The sequence below is a fragment of the Topomyia yanbarensis genome, chromosome 1, assembly GCF_030247195.1.
Source record: "Topomyia yanbarensis strain Yona2022 chromosome 1, ASM3024719v1, whole genome shotgun sequence".
In the NCBI taxonomy this organism is placed as follows: Eukaryota; Metazoa; Arthropoda; class Insecta; order Diptera; family Culicidae; genus Topomyia; species Topomyia yanbarensis.
The window spans coordinates 118,535,415-118,552,658 of record NC_080670.1 but is presented as its reverse complement, the minus strand read 5'-3'; the positions used below and the strand labels follow the sequence as shown (position 1 = coordinate 118,552,658).

The following is a 17,244-nucleotide window of genomic DNA, read 5'->3' as shown; positions in this document are numbered from 1 at the left end:
CATGATAAATCCCGACAAACCGGTATTGTACTTCTCCGGAATAAGTTTCACAGTGTCACAGAGCATTTAAATACTATCGCAAATACTTTAGGAAAGCTATTTCAAACATTTAAATTGACTGACAGTTTTACATATGACAGCTGGAGGAAAACAAACACCCAAGTAGTGAGTGAAATCAATTGCATAGAACTCTATTGTCAAACGCTGTCGGTAGCAGGGATGCCACATGTTTTTGCGAAATGTCTGTAGAATAATTAAAATGTCTGTGAAAGTCTGTAGATGATTGTGTAAATCCTAGTTACACTAGAATATTACTTTAAAAGTAGATTGGTAATAGAATACTATTGTGAAGGAATCACTCGTATTCGAATACAGTTATTCTAGTGCAATTTTGCTAAGCACTATTACTATTTTAAAAGTCTGTAGATGTCTGATTACGTCTGTAGGAGACCATCAAAAGTCTGTAAAATACAGATATGTCTGTAAATCTGGCATCCCTGCTTGCGATGTAGGACCTATAGGTGGATACATTCGTAATTTTCCAAGATGTGACATGACGTCACATTATCGTATTCAACATAAGGACATTGTTTGTAAGGAACAAAAATACGTTCCTCATTCAAATGAGGAGCACTTTAATTTGCATCACATCAGAGAAAGGGCACTTTTTTCTTTTATTTGCTGCTACTGTCGTTTGTTGATGACATTTAAAGTAGGGTTACCAACCGTCCTTATTTTAAAGGACATGTCCTTATTTTCGAGGTTTTTGGAAAGCGTACTTATTTTACTTCAAATGTCCTTATTTTAGTCTCAAACCTTGGCATATATGGGGTGGTTCAACATGATGGTTTTTAACAGGGCATGTCATATTATTGTAGTTTAGTATTGTTTGCTACCACAGTATGCTCTCCATTATCAAATTATTCAACTATATTTCGAAAATCAGCGATCTTGAGAGAAATGTGTTTCGTGCACTCCGATCATAATATGGTCGACATAATTGGCCAACTGACTCCACTATTCGCCATACAATCAAAGAGTAAAAGTTGCAGTTCTCGTTATTGGATGATTAGCGAACAAATCGACCACAGCCAGCATGCATTGAAGAAAACATAGCGGCGGTAACATTCCCATTGGAAACCAACATTACTCGACTAATTTGCCAGATACTACTTGAAAAACTCGAATCCGTCATCAAAAATTGGACCAGTCGAATAAATTACCTCAAGCGCCAACATGGTCAACATTTAAAAGAAATTGTTTTCAAACAATAAATGGCAAATGTTCTTTCGATTTGACAAACATTTCGCGATTTACTCCATTTTTAAAATTTTTGCGAGATCACAAAAACGTCATGATGTAAAAGTAACCCAGTATTAAATTATTCAGATCAACTTTATTCCAAGAGAATCAATTTCAATTGTCAATTTCAAATACTTCCAGCGATTATTTTTGTTAATGCATACTCTCAGCGACTCATTCCAACCAAAGTTCTTTTACTCAGAAGTAACCAAAATTTGTTGGATAACTCGATATAAGGTTTGGCCAAAGTGGTTATCTTCGTATTGGCACTACACCATTCCAATTTGTCTCGATCAAAATTCAACGTCACAGTTCAACTGCTGGAAAATCAACCAGAATCCCGACTTTTTCAGAATTCTGGCTCAAGTGACAACTGATTTAGGCTCCAATTCCGAATAGATTTGGAAGTGATGTCCTTAATTTTCACTCAGTTAATTTGGTAACCCTATTTAAAGGGATTTTGAGGTCAAACTGACCCCCATCAATCGGTGGAAAAAATGATGGTGCCTATAGAGTACTTGACAATCTGTAAATGTACTAGTATGTTCAACGTGCTCAACGATTTGTTTTCCTCCACCTGTCATAATGTTCTGATAGCTGGAGGAAAACAAATCGAACATAGTTTTTCGGTCGGATTATTTGCATGATAAATCCCGACAAACCGGTATTGTACTTCTCCGGAATGTTTCACAGTGACACAGAGCATTTAAATACTATCGCAAATACTTTAGGAAAGCTATTTCAAACATTTAAATTGACTGACAGTTTTACATATGACAGCTGGAGGAAAACAAACCCCCAAGTAGTGTGAGTGAAATCAATTGCATAGAACTCTATTGTCAAACGCTGTCGGTAGCAGGGATGCCACATGTTTTTGTGAAATGTCTGTAGAATAATTAAAATGTCTGTGAAAGTCTGTAGATGGTTTTGTAAATCCTAGTTACACTAGAATATTACTTTACAAGTAGATTGGTAATAGAATACTATTGTGAAGGAATCACTCGTATTCGAATACAGTTATTCTAGTGCAATTTTGCTAAACACTATTACTATTTTAAAAGTCTGTAGATGTCTGGTTACGTCTGTAGGAGACTATCAAAAGTCTGTAAAATACAGACATGTCTGAAAATCTGGCATCACTGGTCGGTAGTAATAGGGATGACTAGAGTTAAGCTACCAGTACACTGTTTGTCATAACGTCAAATATTTGATATCTTTCGTGAAATAAATTTGAACAGCTGTGTACTGGCTCTTCAAATATTTGATCAAACACAGTTTGCCAAACTTTTTACTCGTGTTTGTCAAACCGATTATTTGTCTATTTGTCAAACAGTGTACTGACCAGTTTGTCAAAACTTCAAACAGCGTAACGCTGCAGTTTGTCAAACTTGTTGAAGGAGAAGTTTGTCAAACTTGTTGATGGAGAAGTTTGTCAAACTCGTTGATGGAGAAGTTTGACAAACATGCTTTGCTCATTCAGGATAGATAGTACGCGAAACTGATTCAGAATTTGTTGTCAAAACGTTAAGGTTTAAAATTCGGCGCTATTTTGATATTGTTGATATTGCGCACTTCCCACCAACCTGGACTCCGCACTTTTAAAGTGCGAGTGATATCAAAACTGCGAGCTGTCAAAAAACATGTATTTCAAGTGATAGAGATGGTACTTTCATAGACAGACCAGTCGAACTAACCGATCTATGAGAAAAAATTTAATGGAAGAATGGTAAGTGCGCAGTGCGGTTAGAATCCAGTTTTTAGTGCCACAAGCAATATTTTTTTAGAGTGGCAGAGCTTTAGGTTTTCCCCAGGCCAAATTCCGTGCGAAATCCCGTGACCCGTTTCCTAAACTTTAAACTTGGTGTAATAGAGAATATTGATTGGTGTTGGATTTAATTACAATCTGCATATTGTGCTTCAATAACGATAATGTTTAGGGACCATTCATAAATGACGTAGCATTATATGGAGGAGGGGGAGTTTTGTATTTTGTGATGATGTGTGACGGCAGGGGGGTAAGAGGCTACGTAGCTTCTTTAAAGGGGAATAGGGGTTGACCACAGTTGATAGAGAATAGTTGCGCAAAGAGTGAAGTCAAAAAAAATCTACCTATCGAGCACAATTGGAATCCGTCTCTGATTCCTGTGTAGCAAAGCTGGATTCTAATTTTGCTCGATAGGTAGACTTCTTCTGGCTTCAAACTCTGCACAATATTTGTACTAAAGCCTTTGGGGTTGACCTGATGTCACGACAATCTTACCCGTTTCATCTAACTAACATCGTTTTTTTTTTATTTTTGCGTAGTCAAGGGGGGGGGGGAAGGGTTACCGACAAGCTACGAAATTACCAGGGGAGTATTTAGAGGTGTGTGGCGAAATGCTACGACGGGGAAGGGGGGTGTTAAAAATCACTCAAAAAATACTAAGTCATTGGATGGATGGTCTCTTAGAGGGGTACTGTCTTCAGTGAAGCTGCTTGAGAAATCAAAGATTACCAGATGGTTATAGATTAGTTTGGGATACTCTCACTATGAGGCTCCAAAGAGCATACCACCTAAAAGTACATTATAGAATATGATACATCTCAAAAGTCTAAAACTTAGAAAGATGGTGTTTTCGGCAATGCTCTAGAGGAGGTCAACGGCGACGTAATTATTGGCAAATCAAATTTAAGTGAGCATGTACTATTTTTCAAATTTTATATCTCGAGATCATGATAAGTCAAACGTGAGGTGTCTTCGGCAATATTCATCAGCGGGTTGAGTGTTGCCCGAAGGCGAATAGATAATTTCAAAATTCAGCCACTAGGCGGCGCTAAGGAGAATACTACTTTCAGTACATGTTAGGTGATGTTTTGTCACGAAAGTTTAATAATTTAGGAAAATGATGTTTTCTGTAAAGTTTCTGAGGACAACAAGGGCTGTTTGATAATGTAATAATAAAATTAGATATCACCCACTAGGCGGAGCTAGTCAGCAAACATCTTTTAATTTCAATATCTTCTAAAGACGGTAATTTAGAAGGGTGTTGTCTTCAGCAAAGTTGCTCGAGCTCTCAAGGACTGCCCGATGGTGACAGATTAGTTTAAGATACTCTCACTATGCGGCACTAAACCAATTAATTTTTATCTGCCAACAACTTACCCTTCAATATAAAACTCACTCCCATTGTTCGGGTAGAACAAAGGACACTATTTTGAGAGCAATTAATCAAAAAGCTTCAAACTGTAAATACAGGTTTGATTAGGAAAATTGAAGAAAATAAAGTATATAGGTTAACTTACAAAGTAGTATACAATTTCAATAAACCATGTGGTTTCATTGGTCTTCAGTAGCCTATTATTTCTTTTTCTTCTGTTAGAATGATTATTAAATTATAATTCAATAGTATTCTTATAAATTAAACCTACCGTTGGAGAGCTAAACAAAGCTAGGAATTAGTTTTAAATGCACTGTAATTTATAAATATGATTTTTCGATACAGTTGCCTATGCAGTAGGTCTGTGCTGCATTCGGTAACCGTAAACAGAAAACCTTCCTATACGGTCGCAAGCACTCATATTCGACTCTCATTCCGAGTAAGTTCTCACACTGAGTTAGCAACATATACTGTCAGTCATACTACGTGAGTGCCTTTGCGGAAAAATGTTCTGTCTTTTTGCTCTTTTGCTCACTTCGTTTCGTTTCAGCTTGACTGAAACCTCTCGACGACAGTCAGTTTCGAAAATTATTGTCATTAAGTCTGACAAGGAAAGTTTTGAATTCTGCACGATACAAGCCTTGAATTCAATATTACAGTTCAAATACATTACCTATTTAAAATTGGTTTGGTTGCTAACCGAAGATTGTTCGAGAAAAATTGTATTTCAAATTCCTTCGCCGTTTGGATAAGAGCAGTAATAGAATTACGCGCATTCATAAATTCATTCGATGTATGACTATGGAACATGCTCAAGCAATGTAATATTTAATAATATAATATTCGTGTTGTATTCTATTCGCTTCCCTAATAATATGAAACTGACTTTTGTTTATTCGCAATCGCAGTAGGCAGAGTTATGCAAGGAAATCAAAACAAATAGATTTCAGTTTTTTCGTCATGTTGATATGTTTGGTTAGTAAAAATGTGTTCTATCTCTTGATAAATAGGGTGATGTGCCTATTATGGCAGTAGAGCCTATTGTGACCGTATTTCGTACCCCTTGGTTTCGAACCAAGCATATGAGATAATGACACTATCGATTTGGCTAAAACAGGTGAGAAAAAATAAGCTCAAGTTATATTCTTTATTTGTTGTGCACATATGTATTTAGAACTATCCTCTAAATCCAACTTTTAATTAAAACAAAATCACCTTATTGAAATATCTACTAATCCGCCTCACTCACGTAGTGAACCGAAACTGGATGCAACGGCGCTTAGCAAAATAAACACTTATGAGCCAGCATTTACCGCCTCATATCTCGTTATTCCAGCACAAATATATTAAACATTGCACTGATACATACCTTTATTTTAGTTGAAGAACCTTTTTATGATAATTTCACTTTAAAATCACTCGTCAAACACTAGAATAGGCCTAGTGTTATAATAGGATAAAACTAAATACGGGGGTTCCTATTATTGGCATGTTTTGCTGATACACTACCACAATCAAAACTAACTTTTTGTATCCATCATGCAGAAAAGAATTATCAGTGCGGCCAAACCAAAACATGAACTTGTAAATATAATGTAATGCAATTTCAGGTATAAGTTATCAATTATTTCAAGTTATTCAACTAATTGTTGATTGCAGATATTTTATTTTCATCTGCACATACAATTCGGATTGCGAGAAAGCAATGTGTGATGTGAAACTTGTCATTCCAGCTGCTAACCTTCGAATGGTTTTTTTTCTGCGTGTGCAATTCTGGGCGCTCTTCTACTAACAGCTGATGAGTTTCATTGATGTGCGTGATGTTTACGTTTGTTTTGATCGGCTGAAAAAAGCAGAATGATTCGTTTTACAAATCACATGTTGGCGTCCATGATCTGGATACCTAGTTAGAATCGACGCAAATGGAATATGAGGCATTGCGTTTCAACTAGATTGTTTTTCGATGAGGTGGAAATTGGCACACCCATGAGGCGATAATTGGATCGTTGAGGTGGGAATAGATGCTCAGAATGGAACATTTATTTGCATTTATGCTGAAAATTGAGGCAATTCTGCTAAGTAAGCATTATAAAGATGTTTAAGTAACAGTACACTGATACTTTATTCTGAGAAAGGTTATAGATAATATGGCTTCTTTTAAAGTTGTTCAAAAAATAGTGCGACCCTCTCCCTAATGGTGCCAAAATAGGCTCATCACCCTATGTTTACAGTAAACCAGGTCAAAAAGCATAGAAGCAACGACACGACTAGACACTGGAACTGTATCGCAAATCTGACTACCCCTCAGTGACTCAGGTAACTGGTAATATCAAATATGACTTTTGGTTAGAAAATGCATGAAACAAGCAACACTGAAAAGTCTGTTATTTTTTCTAAATAAACTCTTGCATTCCTTGGTTACGCAAATACACGACAACAATACAAATCTTGAACATTCAAATATGTAAATGTCTGATACATTGCGTTAATGTTACTACTATTATTGCGTTAATGTTACTACTATTTCCAGCCATCAAGATAGGACTTATGGATAATTCCAGATGATTGGGCCAAATCGGGATCACTTTGCTGAACAACGTTCCCTTTGACAAAGTTCGTCTCCCTCCAGTAGCGCTCCAAGCTTCTTTTGAAAGAAATGCTAAAAAGAGTTGCGCCACTAATCTCAATTAATTGCTACATTTTCTTGCACAGATCCCGGGACATGGAAATCCTCAAGTGTTCCCATGTTTCAACCAGAGATTCAAGTTGGTGTAGGGCTGATGAATTTTTCCTTCATTTTCCCAGTTAAACCCATTCCGAACAGGTTCGGAATTCTGCATCTGGTCAGTATGGATTCCTACTCAAATGCAACAACTGAATCCATACTGACTGTTCAGGAGTCCGAATCAAATTCCGAACGGTTTGACCGGGTTGGATTGGATATTCACAGCTTCCAAAATTCCTGCTAACACGCACCAGTGTCCAACTGATGATCGTAGTACCCTCACCTTACCCTGCATTAACGGACAGTGTGTATCCGAAGCTGTAGTGTTGGAAATTTAAAGCAGCTTCCTGGAGGTCAAGTCAATTTTTAAACGTTTACCTGCGAGATTGATAAAAGTAACCTTGCGTTGATATCAGACAGGCCGAGAATTCAATTGATGTTTATCTTCTAGATGCCATAAAGCTGCAAGTTTTATGTTCTACTCCCTGGTCATCGTTGCCCGCCCTCTCACCACTGCACAGAGGAGTAACTAGAACAAACTCTTGGCCAAAAACCAAAATATTTTTTTTCGATTTTTTTGTTTCGTTATATTTTTTTTACATACCTACGAACCTACTGTATAACGTGGCAAAATTAGGAGTATATCAAAAATTGTTAAAGAATTTTTGCATGTATGCCAAATGGTGATATTTTAAGGGATATTTTAATCGTTTTCGTTATATATTCAGCAAAATCGCTTTCTAGTGATAATGACTGTATTAAATAAGATAATATTATTACAAACGTAGTTCAACACAACCGTTTGTTTAACTTCAGCTTAAAACTAACTAAAAAAGTAAACTTGCTGTGTATTGCACCAACTTAAAAAAATTCCTTGTTTTAACATTTTATTCCAAATTTGAATTATAAAAAAGTTACATTATACGGCTAGATCCGGCAAAGTTGCTGAAGCAGTATAACAATACAAAACTTCAGCTATACAAAAAATATTCGAACTCTTCCGATCTTGTCCGATCCACCAATACCAAGCGATTTGAAAATATTGAAATTTTGACTAATTTGAGGTACACCGAAATGCTGTAGGGCCGAATATTATGTTTGCCAACATGTATCTCTATGAAAATATGCACAGGCGTCCCTTTTCTTCTCCCTTTCCCACTGATCAAATGTTTATGCAACTGGAAAAATAAATGTATTCACAAAGATCACCTAGAAATTACTAGTATTTGAAAGGATATAGAAAATTGACCTCTGCACTGGTAGGTGGGTAGATGCCAAATTGCTCCAAAAACTAGTAATTGTCTATTTTTAGTTCATATTAAGGCATAATAACAACAATTGCAGCAACAAATAATTTTGGCCAGGATTCGACCCCAATTACTCCTCTGTGCACTGTGCTTGATATTGTTGTTACTCCCTAAACCAAACCCTCCCACCCCGTAAATTTATTGACCATGCATAATAGGGCGCTCTTACAATAAACAAATTAGAATCTATTTCCTTCAATTTTAATTCCAAGTGAGTAATTTTTCGTTAAAGAGAATGCCAATCTGTATTCGTAGTCCATAATAATGTTAACAAAATTCAATAAATCCTTTTTTGCGTATTGAAATTCTACCGCTCTTCACTGATCGATTATCCCACTCGGTGACTTTTCCTGGAATGGTTGAATCGATAACGCCTACTTGCCGGTAGTGGACCTGATTTGTTAATGAATCGAATTGGACCTACGAAGATCCGAACAACGAAGCGAAACACCTGTCGGTTCATGTAATTTCAGCAGTACTGTCAGTATTTGTGGGTGGTGTGGCAAGATTTAAGCCAGAACTTATTCGAATAAATACATTATTTTTACTTCCGTTTTTCTGATGCAGTGTATACTGCCTATAATCACAAGTCAGTCCCATGTAGATAGGGAATCCCATAGAACATGGGACTGACTTGCGATTATGGGCAGTATAGCTTACATACAAGTATGTAATCATAATAAGATTCAATGTTTCGCAGATTTTGCCATTCGATATGTAGTAGTTTACAGGAACTGACAAATATTGCTTTATTCTAAGCAATGAACATACACTGTATTACCGGTGTTATATAGCCAATAACAAAATAAAACAAAACACGCTAAAATCGCTTCCAACCAAAACATTGCAACACGCACGCAAGGCGTGCAGCCTGTACGAACGCCGCACAGAGGAGTAATTGGGGTCGAATCCTGGCCAAAATTATTTGTTGCTGCAATTGTTGTTATTATGCCTTAATATGAACTAAAAATAGACAATTACTAGTTTTTGGAGCAATTTGGCATCTACCCACCTACCAGTGCAGAGGTCAATTTTCTATATCCTTTCAAATACTAGTAATTTCTAGGTGATCTTTGTGAATACATTTATTTTTCCAGTTGCATAAACATTTGATCAGTGGGAAAGGGAGAAGAAAAGGGACGCCTGTGCATATTTTCATAGAGATACATGTTGGCAAACATAATATTTGGCCCTACAGCATTTCGGTGTACCTCAAATTAATCAAAATTTCAATATTTTCAAATCGCTTGGTATTGGTGGATCGGACAAGATCGGAAGCGTTCGAATATTTTTTGTATAGCTGAAGTCTTGTATTGTAATACTGCTTCAGCAACTTTGCCGGATCTAGCCGTATAATGTAACTTTTTTATAATTCAAATTTGGAATAAAATGTTAAAACAAGGAATTTTTTTAAGTTGGTGCAATACACAGCAAGTTTACTTTTTTAGTTAGTTTTAAGCTGAAGTTAAACAAACGGTTGTGTTGAACTACGTTTGTAATAATATTATCTTATTTATTACAGTCATCATCACTAGAAAGCGATTTTGCTGAATATATAACGAAAACGATTAAAATATCCCTTAAAATATCACCATTTGGCATACATGCAAAAATTCTTTAACAATTTTTGATATACTCCTAATTTTGCCACGTTATACAGTAGGTTCGTAGGTATGTAAAAAAAATATAACGAAACAAAAAAATCGAAAAAAATATTTGGTTTTTGGCCAAGAGTTTGTTCTAGTTACTCCTCTGTGCGCCGTAAGTAGCGTGGCACTCGTTGCGCGTCAATAGAAAAACGCGAATAACTTTCGTCCTATTGTAAGTTTTCATATATTTATTTTAAAATATGATTTCTCATGAAATCTATAACAGCTGCCAATCGTGAGAAATTAAATAAAATCCAAACTCATGTTGAAAAAAGCAAAATACCCATAACAATTCGAAATTTCGAAAAACTGTCCAAATTGTATTTTTTATTTATCGTTGTCAACCCATAAAAATTTTACAGAAAAAGCCGGACCGACGAAAAATCGTTTGCACACTTGGGAGATTTTGACTCAATGTAACATACATTTCCTCCAGTTTCTTTGGACTTGTACATTGGCACAAAAAGCTGAAAGAAGATGAAATAGATCGTTACTGAAAGCTATCTAAACATTAGAAAAATGACGTCAGTTCACCTGCTGTTCGTCAAAGACATATCATAGCAGGACAACGTGTTTCGACCACACTTCGTTACCTCACACAATGTCATATTGCTGTGCCAGAGGAACCATGTCCAACGCGCCATGACAAATCACCAGCAAGAACTCCCAGCAAAACTGCCATGTGAATGAAACAAAAAAACCATTGGCAAAATGGTGATAGTAGCTCACTACCAAATAGTGCACCTTGACAGTCATACTGAAAACAAATAGATACATAATATTGCGCACTTCCCACCAACCTGGACTCCGCACTTTTAAAGTGCGAGTGATATCAAAACTGCGAGCTGTCAAAAAACATGTATTTCAAGTGATAGAGATGGTACATTCATAGACAGACCAGTCGAACTAACCGATCTATGAGAAGAATTTAATGGAAGAATGGTAAGTGCGCAGTGCGGTTAGAATCCAGTTTTTGGTGCCACAAGCAATATTATTCCGTTATGGTCCAGCAGTAGCAGAAGAAGAACCTACCTCGTCAAGTTTGTTTCGTGGTCGCAGTGATCTCCTTCCAGAAGCTGGCATACAATCGGCCACTTTTATGTTGAGGAGACTAATAAAGCAGCAGCACCTGCAAAAATGCCATCAGGTTGAGTTTCTGCCTATCAGACGATATTCTAGTCGAGATTATATTAGATGCGGCGCGGCGAACTATTGGGCTAACGAAGCAGCTTCAGTAGGTTAACTTTCACACCGATTTCGAGGGATCAAAAGTATCACTCAAGTATTTTTTGTCTGGTAAAAAACATGATGGAACGTGAAAGCCCCCGGTTCCCCGGAATGTCAATTCCTATACCGTTGCAGCTTACTCTACAACCATCCGGCAGCCCTAGTCCGATTTTTGACTGCTTCGGGGCCATATATGAACGGCAACTTTAGCTGAAGCTGCCGTTCGTCTGGAAAATGTAGATCTTATATCTATAATCACAATAACTTAATTATAACACATGTAGCCAAAATTAACGCATACCAAATACTATGCGCTTGTAAAACTATACACTTAAAATATACTACAATCACCTGGACGAAGAACTTTTCACGTTTTCACCCATTCAAATTTATGTAAACATAAAATGGTTGCTATACAGCAACTGAAAATGAAATAAATGAGTGTTGCTAGAGAAATTATTTTTTGTTCGCATCGAGGGGCAACTCAATGTGCTGGTAACTAGCGGTAAATAACTCGAACACTTTTTTTTTCGCTGTGTTACATGAAGTGGCTGGTCGTGTCGTTGATATAAGTATCTTTCAAGTATATTACTGTTTTCGTTCGAATTTATGGCAAGTGCAGAAGGGTCAATAAATACTGGCTAGTGATTGAATCATATGGTGATAATTCAATGAATAAAAAATATGCTTGTTGAATTTACGAGGTAGACAAAACAGCGCGAGGTAAACAAAACGGAAAGAGGAGAATTGTGTGCTCACTTGACTCTGCTCTCTCTGCGCTGTGCGCCGTCATTTTTTTTCTCACTCTCCCTCGTCACTGTTGCTGGCACTCACTATGCTCAGTTTTGGTTGCTCAAGTTCTCTCAACTGAAAAAGACAATCATTTTGATTTGTGACCGAAGTTTTACGTACATTTTGATGAAAAAGTGATAGTCATGATTTCGTGCAACTCTGCGCTGCTCTATCTTCTGCCAACATTTCGTTTTCGTCTGACAGGTCAAAGGACAGGTCACTGTCCACGCGATTTGTCAAGCAGTGTTGCCGTTTGTGTTGTTCCTGTAGCAACACCCATGAAGTTGAAAAATTTTCCATTTTGATTCATCAACGGACCCACATGTGCATTGAGAATGTCCAAAACTATTGATTTAGATCTGCCAACAACTTGCCGTTCAATATAAAACTCACTCTCATAAAGTTGAATTTTTTTCGGCGGACCCCCCTTTGCATTGAAAATGCCCAAAACTTTTGAATATCATGTACCAACAACTTACCATTAAAACTCACTCCCATGAAGTTGAAAAAATTTCTTTTTGATTCATCGACGGATCCCCATGTGTATTGAAAATGTCCTAAACTATTGATTTACAACTGTCTACAACTAGCCTTTCAATATAAAACTAACTACCCCTTGTGCATTATGAATGTCCAAAATTATTGATTTTCTTCTGTCAAAAACTTGCCTTTCAATATAACACTCACTCCTAGGGGCAGATCACTTGTGATGCACTTTTTAAAAATCAGCTAAATTAAATGCATTTATTTCCATCAAAATAGAAATTCGTAATGTATTTTGCATTGAGTGCAATGTATTTTGCGTTGCGTGTAAGACGTCAAAACCCTACAAAAATTAGCCTTACATTCAACAAAACGTCGAAAAAGTGAATCAGCGTAGGACGTTTGTTAAACAAACTTTTCTGCGAGGGAGTGCAAAGTTGATGCAAAAATGGAAATCAAATACATTTTTTCTAATTTGATGCGAATTTGTTATACATTTTTAAAGCGATCTGCCCCTAGACTCACTCCCATAAAGTTGAAAAAAATCATTTTTGCACATCGGCGGACCCCCATGTGCATTGAAAATGTCCAAAACTATTGATTTTCAACTGCCAACAACTTGCCTTGCAATATGAAATGTTGAAAAAAATTCTTTTTTGACACATTGGAACTCCCTGTGCATTAAAAATATCCAAAACAATTGGTTTTCATCTGCCAAGAAATTGCCCTTCAAAATAAAACTTATTGCCATATTGTAGAAAAATTTCGATTATCAAAACCCATCATTCACATCACATCATTTCCCTAAATTATTAAACTTTCGTGACAAAACATCACCTAACATTCACTGGAAGTTGTATTCTCCCTAGCGCCTAGTGGCTGAATTCTGAAATTATCTATTCACCTTCGGACAGCACTCGACCCGCTGATGAATATTGCCGAAGACACCACACTTCTAAATTATCGTGATCTCGAGATATAAAATTTGAAAAATAGTACATGCTCACTAGCTGCACCTGGTGGATCTATTTCAGTTTGATTTGCCGGTAAACGCGTAGCCGTTGATCTCCCCTAGAACTTTGCCGGAAAAAACAATTTTTCTATGTTACTTGACTTTTGAAATGTATCATATTCTAAAATGTAGTTTTAAGTGGTACGCTCACTAGTGCACCACTGTGAGAGCACAGAGAACAGACATCCATAATCGAACAAAAAAATTTAAAGAACGTGTGTAAACATTTGAATAAATAAACGATAAACACTAGCGCCGCCACACTAACCTATCCCAACTATCCGTCAAATCCATTCCGGAACCGGTTCGAATTCCTGAATGGATTCAGTATGGAATCTTGCTCAAAGAAAACAACCGATTCCGACTCTATCGGTTGATGCATTTGAGCTGGAATTCATGCTGAAAGTCCGAACCGGTTCCGGACTAGTTTGACTGGGTAGAGGAATAACCGCTGTCAATTCAGTCGAACTCAGCCACAAAAAACATGACGACAGTAGCGCACCTGGTTTGGATATCCCAACTACCTTCGAAACCGTTAGAGATTTTACACAAGTTGAATGCTGAAGATGGATGTCTGTTCTCTGTGGTGAGAGCATCCCAAACTAATATATCACCATCTGGTAGTCTTAGATTTCTCGAGCATCTTTACTGAAGATAGTACCCCTCTAAATATTCTCGTTATTGAGACAAAGAATGATTTTGACATTAATTGAACATTAGCATTAGTATTAGCGCCGCCTGGTGGGACAATTCTGATTTAGTATTTCCACTATCCAGAAACTCTTGACTTTCTGGACAAATCTTCATGAGACACCACCTTTCAAAATAATCAGTGTTTCGAAATATTCAATGGTAAACTTATTTAACGTTAGTCACATTCACGACGAGACGTTCGATTTATTTACTCTCTTTTAAAGTAGCCCAGGCGGCACAGTTCTCAACTAATTGGATATCCAGTCACTCTAAATTGTAGGTCTAAATAAGCACAACAACTTTGCCAAAGAAAGTATGGCGCTAAATGTTAACGCAGACGAAATATTCAACCACAGCCCCAATTAGTCAAAATCCCATAAGCTATGTGATTAACATTATGCGGGTACCGCGCGGTAGAAATCCGCGTTGTAGGAGACCCGACTGTAAAACATTTTTTTTCAATTGTGTGAACTTCTCCAGCTACAAGTTTTTTGCTTACGTTCTATCAAGCCACCATTTGCCGATTTTATTACATCCTTAATTTCCTTTTCACATAATACCAATGGACTGTAGGGAAAAAACTGAGAGCCGGCTCCGTATTTTCAGGATCACTGACACATAAAATCTTCCTGCATAATTTCTAATTTGACTTCGAACGAATTCTCCGACATTTTGTCACTGAAATCTGCTACAAGAAATCGATGATGACGTTAATGATTTCCGAGGTTTTAAATTACACTCTGTATCAATGAGCTTTTATTCTCGGGTGATACGATTATCTAAAGCGCCGATCAGCCATGCTGGTTTTAAAAACGACAGCTAACAACATTGTTTACTAGTTACTAGTGATGAAACATTCGTCTCGATATATGATTGCCTGGATTTCAGTTTGCACACAAAGTTGTTTGCTGTCATTTTTCACCCTCGCAGCCAGTTGCACGCTTACCGCGCTTCTCACCTAGTTACTGCCAAAGACGAATCACCATAGAACTCTAAACACCTTGCTCTGCATAATCACGAACAAAGGAAAGCGATATAGTTGCTTTGACAATTCGAGTTTTTTATAAAAAATAAAACAAATTTTCTGAAAATCATTTGGCATCCCTGCGCTAATGCAAATATTTCATGTGTTTGCACTCTTGAAATTTCATGAAGTTCAAACAGCACAAAATTTTTTTGCATGGCGATTTGTTTGTCCTATACGCCGGTTTGACTATATTTGACAAACAGTGTACTGATCCATCAAACTTGTTTTATTATGTTTGTCAAACAATATTAGGCGTAACGTCCGGTAACGCATCAATGCAAATATTTGATGACAAAAGTTTGTTAAAGAGTTGATCTCGTGTACTGGCCTTGTCAAATTTGTTTGTCAAACATGTTTATTTGATCAAATTTTGCTTCATCAAATATTTTACGTTATGACAAACAGTGTACTGGTAGCTTTACTCTCGAGTGGGAAACTTTAAACGACTTGGTACTGTTCTTTCCCCATTACATCAACTGACTAAATCTACACCTTCTGTAGATATTACTTAGGGAAGGATTGTGTTCTTGTACCTGCTCTTTTCTTAATCCGCGGGCTCTTGCATTTGTTGAGCCATTGAGGTTCCACATCGATCCGAAACTTAGAGCCAGTGAGCTCATTGCTTTGTCGCGATCAACGTGATAGTTCCTGGCAAAGAAGCAAGACACCGAATTCTCATTTGTCCAACGATGGCACGTTCTTATTTCCCCTCATCCGTTGCTTTTGCTAACACGCTGCTTGACCCGTGTAACTTCGGACTGTCGCTAATACATTGTGTGTGTTTGTGTGAGTATGAGGAGGAAGACATGGCTGAACCGATATGGAAAAACTTTGTTTCAAACGAACGGTATAGCGCTCCCACAAGCTGCTGTTAATTTTTTTACTGCACGGACTTCCGCTTTCGGAGATACAGGTTGAAGAGTGCGATCCCACAGTAAATTTCCATATAAATAGGTACTATAATGATTATTAGAATGGGTGCAACATTCTTTGTATTTGCGGGTCTAGATCACTAATGACCGATGCCAAGTTTTTAAGTTTATGTAACACATATTTTTCCGCAAACGCTTACTGATTTTTACAAACTTGGTTTCAAATGTAGGATACAATACCAGAAATTTCAAAAATCGAATTTGTATTTTACATGCCAAATGCCAAAAGCGAAATACATATAGGTACCAAGCGTAATAAGAATGTAGCAGACTTATTGAGCATATCCAGTTATGGAATCATATCATATGAGAAAGGAACGATTGCACCACTAGGTTGATTAAAACAGGTTTTTCAAATTAGTTAAGCTACCAGTACACTGTTTGTCATAACGTAAAATATTTGATGAATCAAAATTTGATCAAATAAACGTGTTTGACAAACAAATTTGATAAGGCCAGTACACGAGATCAACTGTTTAACAAACTTTTTTCATCAAATATTTGCATTGATGCGTTACCGGACGTTACGCCTCGTATTGTTTGACAAACAAAATAAAAAAAAGTTTGATAGATCAGTACACTGTTTGTCAAATGTAATCAAACCGGCATGTACGTCAAACAAATCGCCATGCGAAAAAAAATTTGTGCTGCTTGAACTTCATGAATTTTCTTGTAGCAGATTCCAGTGACAAAATGTCAGAGAATTCCTTCGAAGTCAAATTAGAAATTATGCAGGAAGATTTTATGTGTCAGTGATCCTGAAAATACGGAGCCGGCTCTCAGTTTTTTCCCTACAGTCCATTGGTATTATGTGAAAAGGAAATTAAGGATGTAATAAATTCGGCAAATGGTGGCTTGATAGAACGTAAGCAAAAAACTTGTAGCTGGAGAAGTTCACACAATTGAAAAAAAATGTTTTACAGTCGGGTCTCCTACAACGCGGATTTCTACCGCGCGG

General features: G+C 36.9%; 1 protein-coding gene and 2 long non-coding RNA genes across 3 annotated transcripts in view; 1 reads left to right on the top strand and 2 right to left on the bottom strand.

Moving 5' to 3' along the window:
• The window catches only part of LOC131681307 (structural maintenance of chromosomes protein 3), a 324,030-nt gene that overhangs the window by 6,211 nt on the left and 300,575 nt on the right, over positions 1 to 17,244 (bottom strand). The window lies entirely within an intron of this gene.
• LOC131682345 (uncharacterized) lies at positions 6,747 to 7,541 on the top strand. The gene is made up of 3 exons (XR_009304074.1): positions 6,747 to 6,903; positions 6,970 to 7,052; positions 7,152 to 7,541. It is a non-coding gene; the product is annotated as an uncharacterized LOC131682345 (long non-coding RNA).
• Positions 10,355 to 11,777, bottom strand: LOC131682193 (uncharacterized). Its single transcript, XR_009304045.1, has 4 exons — positions 11,699 to 11,777; positions 11,153 to 11,249; positions 10,655 to 10,877; positions 10,355 to 10,587 (listed from the first exon to the last, which is right to left on the bottom strand). It is a non-coding gene; the product is annotated as an uncharacterized LOC131682193 (long non-coding RNA).